Genomic DNA, 13,609 nt, shown 5'->3' with positions numbered 1-13,609 from the left:
TTTGGGGCCTGTTGCTTCTAAACTGATAATGAGGGAGAGCCGAAGCTAATCCCTGGGAACACTCTCTATTGACGGAGAGTTTGCCTGAGAACTGGAGGGGGCCAAGGAAATAAATTAAAAGGCAAAGACACCATTTAAGGAAATGGTGAGATCAGCCATGCTGATCAGAGTGGCAGAGACAGGATGAGCGGGGTCAGCTCCGCACCGCGAGGGCAGGAGGGGCCACGGCGTGTGCAGCTAGCAGGTGGGGAGAGGCCTGGCCAGCAGCAGGTGGCCACCAGCCAGAGCCCAGGATGGGAGGTCCCGGGGGCAGGGGGCCTCAGGCTGAGCAGTCTGCCTGCCTCTCCCAGGTGGGTGCTCTCTGCCCCTGCCACGGGGAGGAGCAGAGGGACCAGAAACACAGACACTTAGCTTTGCACCTGCCCTCACATCAGCTCTCTCAGTTCCTTCCCGCAGGGTCTTATGATCTCAGAATAGAGCACACGAGTGCAGAAGGCCCACTCCATGTCTTCCGTTCATTCCATCCCCTTCTCTTCACGCCAGCCCTCCTGCCAACACCCTTCTCCACACGTTGACAGCACCCAAACCGGACATCCCGCTTCCACAAGCAGAATAACTGACCAGACTCACTGGTCCCCTCCGCCTCACCAGAACGTGCAGCCCCAGGCCCGACGGCACTACCTTCCATTCCCTTAACCGTGAGTCTGTCTGAACAAGCAAGCAAGGTTTCTTCCCCACCCCTCAGCTTTGCCCTGCGCTTACACCTCTTTCCCTGCTTACCTCTGAGCATCCTAAAGATGCTGGCAACAAGAGGTCACTTCCTACAAGAAGTCCTCCCGAAATGCCTGGCCATCCCCCAAATTGGATTAATTGCACCCCCTCAGAGCACCCAAAGCACACTGCATCGACTTCAGTGGAAGGATCCGGCAGAGTGCCGGATCACTAGCAGCTGCCCTCTCTCTCCCAGCTCAAGGGCAGCTCAAGGGGCGGACGAGGTGCCACCCACTGTTTCCTCCCACCACCATCACTCACAGTCCTCCATTCTCTCCATAATCACCTACCACTCACTATGTAGCAGAAAGCACACTGCGGACAAGGAACACAGAGATGTGTAAGGAAGACTAGGTCTTCCTGGGCATCAGTAAGTATCTGTTGAGTGAACGCATCCCACTGAGGTCTTTAGAAAACACCTGATCGTACCTTATTGTTCAGACGGATAAACAGGACTCAGCCAATAGTTGTCACAAGCTCAGATCCATGTAACACGGCTGCCTCCGAAATCCAGGCCCCTGACTCCGGGACTTTCCCATAGCAGCAGGCTCATCCTTGGCTCTCTCTCAGGCAGACCAACATCGTGCTCGCCTCCGAAACAGGCGGTGGGAGGGGAGGCCTGGCTGACTGCAGTGACCTGGTGTGATTACGCCACTGATTGTTCCAGGAATCTCCAGCTCTGTGTTTCCACATCAGTGACTAGATGAGTGACCTTGGGCAAACCACTTACTCCTGCTGTGTCCCATTTTTTTTTTCATCGACAAAGCAAAGTCTTATGTGAAGATCAAAGGACATCAAGACAGGAAAAGCTGTTGAAAAGAAAGAAAGGGATTCATATTTTGTGAATCCTGTTTGGGCAACTGCTGGTGATTTTAAAGCAGGATGACCCAATCCTCAATTTACCCAAGCCCCGAACCCATTATTGACTTCCACTGCCCGCCATATTGGAACTGAAGCTGTCGTGATAGTAATCAGGAGTTGGGCTTGGAGTTGGGTGACAAAAATTCAAATCCTGACTGCTTCTTCCCAGATATGCTACTTCCTTGTGCTACTTTACCTCCTTATGCCCCCATTTCTTCATCAGGAAATAGGAAGGTAATAATAGTGCCAGGGTATACAGGTGCTCTGAGGTTACATGCATAAAGAACCTAGCACAGTGCCTGGTACTAAGAAGTACACAATTCATCTCAACTAGCCAGTCAATCACTTATTCATCTAATATTTGTTTAGCACTTACTAAGTGTCAGAAACTGTTCTAGGTATGAGGAGTATCGAGGTGCCATACCCATGAGCAAGACAGAAATGTTCTCTGCTCTTAAGCAAATTGCCATCTACCAAAGGGAATAAAGACTATGCAGTTAATTCCACAAAATGGAATAAATGGAAACTGGGATCAGTGCTAAAGGAAAAATACAATGAGCCAGGAGGCTATGGAATTGGAAACATCGCAGACTTTGAGGGACTTACAGGAGTAACGAAGTGCACCTTCCTTAAAATATTGCAGAAATAAACACATACAAGAGAAGTCACCGTGGGCAGGTAGAGAAGTCAAGGAAAAATAACATCTTCACTAATCGCCTTCTATATAAAGGCACTGAGCTATGCACAATGAATAATTATCTTACTTAACACATACATCTATTCTACAAGGTGGCATTATCGTCATTTCCTGGACAAGGAAACTGAATCGCACTTAATAGGCAACTCACCCACGCTCATGAGGTGGTAAGGTCACAATAAAGACCCAAGTCTGTTGCTTTTTCATACCTGCTATGTTCCAGATTCTCTAATCCAGAAACACATAAAACTTACAGAACTAAGAGATCAGACAGAATGGAGTGGGTAATACTTGCAGGGAAATAATAATTGGAGAGAGATAGGTCAATGGAGTATTTGGGGGCCCCACTGTGAGCGTCAGGTCAAGGGGTCTGAGTCTGTCTGACTTGTACCCAGTGGCCACCGAAGGCTGCCGATCATGAGCATCCACGAGCCCCAGAGCGGCCGGTGGCAGACCCCTGCAGCTCAGCAGCATCTCCAAAGCAAATGTGAAAACACAACAGAGCCCCTAGCTGATGGTGAGGATTCCCCCATACAAACCATTTTTCACCTTAGTGTAGAAGCTGCTCTCGAGTCAAACGTCCCCACATAAGGGACCTCCTATGGACCAGGTTTTCTAGACAAGGGAGAGTGAGCCTTGCCCAGAACCCGGAAGTCTATTGACGAGTCACTGAATTCTGGGCTTTGCAACCTCCCCAGCCAGGAATCCATCACAGCGGGACACATAAAACTTGCCTATGGCTCTGAATGCTGAGGCTGTGTGTCAGAAATTCTCTGGCAAGATATATATGACTTTTAACTTGCAAGAGGTAGAGTGTGTGTGTATGTGTGCATGTGTAATGTGTTGGGGAAGGATTTACAGTCCAGGATCCCAGGCTGGGAAACAGCATGAATTTCTGCACGTAAATCTGCTCAGCTATTTCCCAGGAACCTTTTCCGGGAAAGGAAAAGGTTTCCTGGGGGGACCAACAAGTGATTTTTATTATGTTTTCGTTCTCTCAAAATCCCTAGTTATTGGCCAAAAGTTAGTACCTCAGAAGGGATGGACGTGGGGCGCGGGGAAGGTGTGATGAGCACCAAGCATCGGCTGTAGATAAGGCTCTGTCCCAGGCACGTGGCATGCCTTCCTCAGTTAGGCAAGCCGCTCTACAATGCGGGTGTTTATTCACACCCAAAGGGTCATTCTGGGATTCTGGGAGAGAAAAGTCAGCTTCTTTGCCTTTGAGTATGAACAACAGCAGACACCTCAATTGCAATTGACAGCCATGAATCTGCCTCGGGATGAGCTGAGGCCGAACAGACCCGAGGAAAGGACAGAACCGGGGTCCTCGATGCCGTGGGTCGGCACTTTCAATCGCCCAACACTGTAGCCTGCACTTGCTCTTGATTTCCAGTTAGGTGAAAATGAAAAACAGGCAACACGCTTAAGCCCATGTGAGGCTGTTTCCTGTTACTTGCAACTGAGAGCATCCTTCCAAAGCAGGAGATAAGGAGCATGAAATTATCAGAGGGCAGAGGGCCTGAGTTTTATCAAGACCAGGGCCTCTGAGCCTTGGCGATACTCGTACTATGGACTGGCTCTGACTTTGTTGTGGGGACTGTGATGGGCACTGTAGAACCCTAGGCAGCATCCCTGGCCTCTATCCACTAGATGCCAGTAGAATCCCTTCCCCCAGCTGTGGCAACAAAATATGTCTCCATGTATCGCCGAACATCTGTGGCGGGTAAGACTGTCCCTGCCATAGAGAGCCACTGATCAAGACCAAACTTTCAGGACGTCACCAGTTACATCACTTTAGAGCAGTAATATTCTTAATCAATCAGACAGTAACAAGCATCCATGGGACACTCGGTCTGTGTTCAGTAAAGGCAAGTTCACAATTATGACTCTGACGCCCAGCATGATCCTTATAATCATCGAAGAAAGACGCAATTATGTCACCAGCGTCTGCAAAAACTCAGTGTGGTTATGGGCCTGGAATCATTTTACAAATTGTGAGGCATTTGGTGAGCTGCGAAGTGCTTTGTAATGGCAACAGGGCTTTAGGAAATGCCAAATACTTTTGAGATGATAAAGTGGCTTATACAACGGAACGTGGAAACCATGAAAGGCTTTGTAAACTGTAAAGTACCTTGGAAAAGGTGCAGCACCTTGCAGACGATAAAGTCTATTGTAAATGATGCTTGTAGCTAAAAAGTGCTTTGTGAAATGTGTAGTACTCTGTAAACTACAAAAAAGATTGAGGATGTTAACACTTTAAATTGGTGTTACTCAGATGGAAAATGATCGGGGCATGTTAGAAACATCTTCCGCTTAAAAAGAGTGGTGCAGGGTGTCTGGGTGGTTCAGTGGGTTAAAGCCTCTGCCTTTGGCTCAGGTCATGATCTCAGGGTCCTGGGACCGAGCCCCGCATCAGGCTCTCTGCTCAGTGGGGAGCCTGCTTCCTCCTCTCTGTCTGTCTCTGCCTACTTATGATCTCTCTCTGCCAATTAAATAAATAAATAAAATCTTTTAAAAAAAATAAGAGTGCATTTTTCTAAGTACCAAGAGAGACCAAAAAAAAATTTTTTTTTCAAAAACCTTCCTTCCCCAAACATCTATTTAGTTTATTTATTTTTGTAGCAGATGAGTCAGAATCCAGCTATTAGAAGATTGAAGTGTCATGTTTTTGCACGGTTTCGCTTGGGAAAGTACCTGCTCTAGAACTTACTGGAATATGAGATGGGTAAACACTAGCCAATTAGCCTTTAGCGAGCGGAGCATGCTCCAAATTCTGAAGACAAATATTGGGATGATAATTTTACTTGGATTTTTTTTAAGGTTCTTAATTTTTTTTATTTGACCCAGGACCCTTTATTTGACAGAGAGAGAGATCACAAGTAGGCAGAGAAGCAGGCAGACAGAGAGGAGGAAGCAGGCTCCCTGCTGAGCAGAGAGCCCGATGCGGGGCTCGATCCCAGGACCCTGGGATCATGACCTGAGCTGAAGGCAGAGGCTTAACCCACTGAGCCACCCAGGCACCCCAATAATTTTACTTGGATTTTTGAAACAGCTCCGTTTTCATCTCAGCCTAAGGGAGGGGGTGTGCCTTACCACAAGCCCCAGCTCTTACATCTTGGAAACCTGCATTTGTCACAAAGCTCTCCTCCAAACACACACACCCACCACCACCACAGAAAACAAGAACACCAGGCAAAGCTGTCGGAGCATTTTCACAGCCTCAGTTGATTGTTCCAGAAGAGAGCAACCCTAGAACCATGGCGCACTCAAACTGGACAGATCCCTAGAAAGCACCCCATTTCGTGATTCTTCAAAGTGCATTCCCTGAAGCTCTAGAGCTTAGGGAGTTACTTAGGGATCCCCAGGAGGTGAAAAAGGGAGGAGCGCTCTCCTCTACCTGGAGTCTTCTCTGTATGACAAGACACGATGTTACGTAAAAGTGTGTCTGAAAGGAAGTCTTGTACAAAAAATACTTGAGGCGAACGTTGCTTGTCTGAATCAGCCACATTATGGGCGGGGGATGGGAAGGCCCAGCACTGTCTTTTGCCAAAGTTTTCACAGGCAGTAAAAGAAATGAGGCTGGAGTCTGCATCTCTACCTCAATGGCCAACGTTCTCTCTCCGATGCAGTCATTTCCATTTCTCTATTCGGCAAGCCTTTGACGGAGGCTACAAAGAGTCACGCTGCCAGTCCTTTCCGGACCCCTCATACCTGACAGGTGGGAGGCTGACGTTTGCCAAAGTCCCTCTTCCCCTTTTTCCCCATCGTCCTTCTGTGTTAGAAGACACGTTTATCTCAGACATGCACAAGAACCCACAGAAATGTGCAGAATCTGGAAAAGACACGTGTCCATACTGGGGCGGGGGGGTGGGGGCTTCTCAAAATGTAGACTCCAGAGTGGCTAGAAGGTTCGTGTTCCAGGGAGAAAAAGAAAAGAAAGCATCCCAATGCCAGATCTGTGCAGACTCCCAGCGGGGGAGGGGGAGGGCTGCACCCCCCCCCCATTTGCCGGAGGTGTTCATCTTGTCTCCGTGGCACTCTGTCAGCAAGCTAGGAGATGTTTTAAATGGGACTGCTGTCTCCCCACCAATCCAGTGATAGATATGAACGAATAATATAAATTCTCTAGCCATACCTTGGCATTTATTTCAATGTAAGTGTATTTTTTCCCAAGTATAAAGCCCAATAGTAATTTATCAAGAGACAAATCATTTTTTCTTGGCAGGGAAGTCTGCAAAATTCCCATTTTTAAGGCCTTAAATCTCCCTATTTTGACAGAAGTAAGAAAGCATTAGAAGCTTTGATTTAGCTGGATCATACAAAATAGTTTCTCATAATTATCCTTTTGGATGATATATGCGTGTCTTTTCCCCCTTCTTATTAAACCCGAGGTCTCCATTTTTCACCCAGCTGTATTACTAAATTAAATTGCCTTTTGTTGTATTCAACTTAAACACTTTGCCGAAAGCCTTTCTTGTTCGGGAAAATAACATTTACCCAATGTGTGCCCGTGTTTTACTGTTTGAATTTACTGTTCACAATTGTTTAGTTTGCCGGGTAAATTGGAGATATTGTTTGTTTTAATAGGAATAATGAATCACTGTAATTTAGTGTAGTATCTTGGAGTACAGTACCGAGGAGGTAGGAAAGGGGATGTTGAAGACCCATCACATGGAGAAAGTGATTTTTCCCACTGCAAAGCAGATGGGGAAAGGTTAGAGGAAGTTACTGGAAGCCATAAACAGCTGTGAAGATCTTCTGCAGTCTTGCCAGCTTTTTCTCAAGTGGAAAACAAGCCTGAACAGGGTGGGCTGGGCTGAGCTGGCCTCCAATGTTTCTGATCAAGTTTTTGGGGATGTCCTTAGTGAGCCCTCCTCCTTCCCAGCTCCCTGCAACCAGCCACATTCTGTTCAACAGTCACGGGCAATGTGGGTTTCGAAGGAGGTGCAGGGTCCGAGTGCAGACCCTGTTGCCTGCTCAGGACAGGGGCAAGTCATTCTGGGGCGCCCAGACTTCCTGCCACGAACACCAGTAAAAACATCTGCCCTGCTCACCCCACCTGGCTCTCGTGTGAACTGACATAAAACAGCCTATATGCGCTCAAGAGAGTCCATTCAACTTGATTATCAGCAGCTTCCACATCAAGTACCCCCCCGGGGGTGGCGGGAGAGGAGGACCTCCACTTGAAGCCTCAGTTTCTTTGTGAAAAGAAGCCACTAGACCAGATGGTTGGCTACACTCTTCTTCCCGATCTGCTGAGATCTGACAGACGGCTGTGCAGTTTCCTTGAGGGAATCTGTTGGGATGATCCCATCTCTGTTCGATGTTGAGGACATGCGGTCCGTGCTTTTAGAAGTTTGTGAACTAATCACCATGTCTCAAAAATGCCACCAGTCTCCTGCGTGAGGGTAAGCAGAGTTCTTTGGTATTCTTTGCACATCTGGTTTTCTTCCTTTCTTTTTTGTGTTGAAGTAAGATCAACCCAGGTTCAAATCCCAGATCTGCCACCTACTCGCTGGTGAAATTGGGTAAACTTATTCAAGTCCTCTGACATCGACTTTGGAGTCAAAAGGGATGAATCTGAATCTCAGCCATGTCCTGAGTCTTAGGCAAATTAATTAATCTCACTGTTGCTTTTCTGAAACTGAAAAAGTCAAGACAGCACACTTGTCTTGTGGATTTGCAAAGACTAAGGGCAGTAACATAAAGCCAGCACTTCCGGTGGGGGCCTCGAGAGCCTCTCTGATGACCTGCACCTGTGCAAGAGGCAGAGCGGGGTCAGGCTGCCAAGCCAGGGCCAGAAGTCCAGACCGGCTCCCACCTTCCATGGCAGAGAAGAGGCCCTTAGGGCACAAATTAGGGTCACAACTTGAGGGAATGTCAGATGAACCTTAGTAGGATTTCTTTCAATGTGTCAGGAGAAAGCAGAAAAATCAATGATCTATACGTCCACATGAAGAAGCTAGAAAAAGCAGCAGAAACAAGATACAAAAAAACCAAAGAAATGGGGGAAAAGGGAAACATTAGACATAATCAGTAAAACCGAAAACTTTTAAAAATGAAGGAAATCAGCAGAGCCCCAAATTGATCTTTCAAAAAGATTAATAAAAATTGATCAGCCTCTCACAAGACCGATCAAGAATAAAGAGAGAAAACACAAATGATCGATATCGGGAATGAAAGAGAAGATGATATGAAAAGCAAGATAAGGGAATATTATAAATATCTTTGCATCCATAAGTTCATTTGAGATGATATAATCACGTTTCTTGAAAGATACAAATAACCAAATCGGACTGAGGAAGGAATTTTAAAACATGAATGGGACTTTGTCTATTACAGAAGTTGAATTTGTAATCTAAGTAACCTTCCCGCAAATAAAACTTTAGGCCCAGATGGCTTCACCAGGGAATTATATACTACATTTAAGGAAGAAATAATACCCATTCCACAAAAAGAAAGTCTTTTCGGGACATAGAGGAGGAGAGAACAATTCTCATATAAGGTCAGCATAATTTTAATACCAAAATTTCATAAAGACATTATCAAAACAGAAAAAAACCACTCCATACCAATATTCCTCATGAACATAAAGGAAATTGAAATTCCTGACTAGATATGAGCAAAGTAAATCGAATGATATTTAAGAAGTAATATGACATGTCTTGATCAGGTAAGGTTTATTCCAGGAATTCAAGGTTGATTTAATACATGAGAAAACATTAATGTAACTTATCATATTAGCACAATTATGGAAAGAAGTTACATGAACCTACCAACATATATAGGAAAGCATTCAACAGGATTCATCAACCATTTATGATAAAAATTCCCAGCAGATAAGGACTAGAAAGGAATTTCTTCATCTAATAAAAAGCATCTACAAAAACCACCAATAACAACAACAGTAATCGTTAGCATTAACATCATTCTTTCCAGTGAATTATTAAACCCTTTCTTCCTGTTTCATTATACAGGATGTCCTAAGTGGCACAATAACACTATGGGAGAAATAAAAAACATAAATATTGAAGAGGACAGAATAAAAGTGTTTTTGTTTACAGATGACACGATTATTTACAAAGAAATCTTAAAGTGTCTACCAAAAACAAACGAAAACAAGTAAACAGATTTCAAAATCAATATCCAAAAGTTGTATTTCGAAGACTATCAATAAAAATTTGGAAAATAGTTTTAGATTCTATCAATTAATAACATCAAAAACAGAAGCTTGACTCCTATCTTACCTTGTACATAAAAGATTTGAAATGAATCATGGATTCAAACATATAAGCTAAAATTATCAACTTCTAGAAGAAAATAAAAGAGAGTATCTTTAGAATCTGAGTATAGAGAAGGATTTCTTAGACACAACATGAAAAGCACAAATCATAAGAGAGAAAATAATCCATGAGACTTCATCAAAATTAAGAGCTTTTCATCAAAAGACACTATTAAAAATAGAAAGCCACAAACCAACAACTCAGAGAAAGTATTTGCAACACAAACATCCAAAAAAGGGCTTCTAGCTATTATATATAAAGAACTCCTATAACCGTACTTTAAAAAAACACAATTTTTTAATGGACAAAAGACTTGAACAGACACTTCACAAAGTCAGATATATGAATTATACGAAAAGCTCAACACTTCCATCATTAAAGAAATACAACTTAATAGAGCAGTTAGATATCATTTCATAGCCACTTTCATGGAAAATCTGACAATACTAAGTGTTGACAAGGATGAGGATTCTTCATAGAAATCTCACTCCTTACTGGTTGGATTATAACATCTAAACATGTCATGAAACTGGCAATTTTTTTACAAACTTACACATAAATATTATTCAACAATTATAGTCCTTGGTATTTATCCAAGGAAAATTAAAAACAAAACATGTCTTCAGAAATGACTTGTACTAGAGGTTTTCATAACAGCTTTATCCATAGCAGTCAAAAATTGAAACAACCCGAATGCCCATCAGGCAGTAAGTAGATAAACATAATGTGGGATAGATATTTTTGAGATTATATAAATGCATGTATATGTGAATAAGCTATTAGTATATACAACAATACAAATGAATTTCAAAAACATATCACTGATTATCATTGATATATAATCATTGATTATCATTAATTATCACTGATTATCAGTGATATTAACATATCACTGATTATGATTAACATATCACTGATTAAAGGAATACAGATACTGTATAAATAGGCACACACAGCTCCCACATGTTATTGATGAAGCATAGATGTTATTAGGGAATTTCAGCCAGCCAAGGGCTTGCTAAGTCCCGGCCAAGTTCCCCAGACAGACTTCCTGATCTCCACAACCACAAAACAAGTGGGCTGGGCCCGTGAATCCACCTTTGCCGGACATGGCTAACAGGGTAGAATCTTGCCCAAATTTGTCCTGAATGGTAAGTCCAAGAAATGCACGTCAAAGCAAACACTATACCAGTTAAGCAACTTTTTTCATTTTATTTTTTTTCATCATGACAAATGTACTCTTTACTCCCCATCCCCTCTTTCCCCCATAACCCCCACCCTATATACTCTATATACTTATATACCTCTATACTTAAGCGCTTCTTGGTTTGTCTTTTTTCCCCTTTGTTTTTTTTTCTTAAATTCCATTTTCGAATAAGATCATATGGTATTTGTCCTTCTCTAATTGACTTATTTCGCTCAGTATAACACTCCCTAATTCCATCCGCGCTGTGGCAAATGGCAAGAGTTCATGCCTCTTTATGGCTGAAGCATATCCCATTTTGTATCTGTATATACCACATCTTCTTTATCCTTTGACCCATTGATGGACACTTGGGCTCCTTCCAGAGTTTGGCTTTCGTAAGTAATGCTGCCATAAACATAAGGGTGCATATATACTTTTGAATTCATGGTTTTTGTATTTGGGGGCATAAGTACCCAGCAGTGTGATTTCTGGACCCCAGGGTAGTTCTTTTTTTTTTTTTAAGATTTTATTTATATATTTATTTATTTATTTGACACAGAGAGTGAGAGAGAGAGACAGTGAGAGAGGGAATACAAGCAGGGGGAGTGGGAGAAGGAGAAGCGGGCTTCCCATCAAGCAGGGAATCCAATGTGGGGCTCAATCCCAGGACCCTGGGATCATGACCTGAGCCAAAGGCAGATGCATAATGACTGAGCCCCCCAGGCACCCCTACAGTAGTTCTATTTTTAATGCAAGGTCATTTCTCTAATGGAATAACTCCCAGAATCCCAGGGGAAGGTCCACCCATTGGCTCCCATCAGCATCAAACCCTGATTAAGCCCTCTGGTCTTCCATGTGTCCCCAGAAGACTGGACCAGGGGCTAGGAAAGGTGTTGGATGCATACCATGCAGGGTACTCTCCATGAATGCAGCTGTATACACATGTGTGAGCCTGTTTGCCATTTATAATGGAGGAATGTGTGAGTGGGACGGGTGGCATGCATCTGTGATGTGTATGTGTGTGTGTGTGTGTGCATGCGTGTGCGTGTGCGTCCACGTGCGTGTGTCTTGGTTAATGGATACTCAGGATTCACAGAAGCAGATGCCCACTTATTCTGGAGTGACACTGAGTGATACCACCACTGACAGGGTGCTTGCCTACTCTCCTATCAGCATCTCCCAAAGACCTCTCGGGTGCCGTGGCCCTCCCTTTGCCCCGATGCTGACAGATAAGCCCCCAACAGCATCACTCACAGCCTCCATAAGAGCAGCGGGTGCACCTGCCCCGAACGGCAGGAAAGATGGACCCACAGGTCTGTGGTTTCTGTGAGCTGATAAGCTGACACTCTCGGGGGGTGTTGACTTAAAAATCAGGAGTTTTTATATTTCGCGACGTGTTTGGGTTTTATCAATGTCTCCTCCACCCCCTCTCTTTTTGATGTTTCATTACTCTGGCGATCAGTTCTGACAGCCTAAACAGAACTTGATCCGGACAGTTTATTCTTTAAATGAATGATCCTCACCTCTTCTGACATCCCTTTCCATCCTCCCTGAAATGCGCTCTTCAACATCTGGCGGAGCCGGTTATAGCTGCCAGAACTTCCTTAATTCAATAATCAAAACAGGTGCCACAGAAGTAACTCTGTGACTGTTAATTCTTCGAGTTCTGCGCTCCCTCTCCACCTGCCCCGATTGTCTGCAATCGGATGGCAGCTCTCTGCTCCGCCGATTACAGGCTCTGGGCAGCCTGCGTCAGAGACACAGATTTCGAAAAGGGGAAAATTCCCAACTGATCCAGAAGGAGTATTTCAAAACCTCTTCCTGAAATGAAGCTTGGTTTCATTTCAGTCTCTCTTTGGAATGAATGGAGGTGAGGCAGGGCTCAGAGCGTACTCTGTCAGATCGTGATTGTCAGAACGTGCCCAAGGACCCCCCGGAACAAGAATTCCCGGGAAATCTTTGAGATTCTATCATTCCAGGCCCCAAGGCAAATGTACCGACTCAAACCTTGGAGTGAGAGAGCAAAAATGTGCATCGTTAACCAGACTACTACCAGGCCTGGGGCAAATGGAGAGCAACAGATGGAAAGATTTTTATCCCCCCCCCCAAAAAAAACACAAACATATCAAACCGGGGTCACTTACAAAAAGCAATTCCCTTCACTCGTCCCTTGTCTCCCCCTTCAAAGAACATAAAACAGTCAAGTGAGCTGCTTTAAAATTAGAATTGGGGGCCATAAAACTTTGTTTAGGAAAGACAATAAATCCTGAAAAACAAATCCCAATTTTATTTTATGTCCAGTGAGGGGGTGAGTGAGAGAAAATGGAAGGAAGGGAAACATCACTAAAGGGATGAAAAAGAGGGAGAGAAGGAACGGAGAGGAATCTGCTTTTTTGAGTAATTTCTATATGACAGTCACTGTTCTAAACATCCCACGGGGCTGTTCTGCTTCGTCCAAGGAAGAGAGAGAGGGTGGGGAGAAATGGGATGTGACAATCAGAATGGAGGGTGGCAGGGACACAGAAACAGACAGACACAGAGAAACAAAAATGCAGACAAAGAAAAGAAATGCACAGTGATATCAAGATACAGAGAGAAAACAAGAGTCACGGAGATCCAGAGAGGATGAGGATACAGAGAGATACGGTATTAGTCAGCTCCAGCCACCGTAACAAATACCCCAGACCCAACCACGTAAACAGCGATCTCACACTTCTCGAGGCTGAAAAGTCTGAGGCCGAGGTGTTGGCTGAATTGATTTCTTCCTCTTTCCCAGGTATGCAGACGTCCATCTTCTCCCTGTGACTTCAC

The sequence above is a fragment of the Martes martes genome, assembly GCF_963455335.1.
Source record: "Martes martes genome assembly, chromosome: 18".
NCBI classification, from domain to species: Eukaryota; Metazoa; Chordata; class Mammalia; order Carnivora; family Mustelidae; genus Martes; species Martes martes.
The sequence above is the reverse complement of the archived record's forward strand: the minus strand, read 5'-3'. Positions refer to the sequence as shown.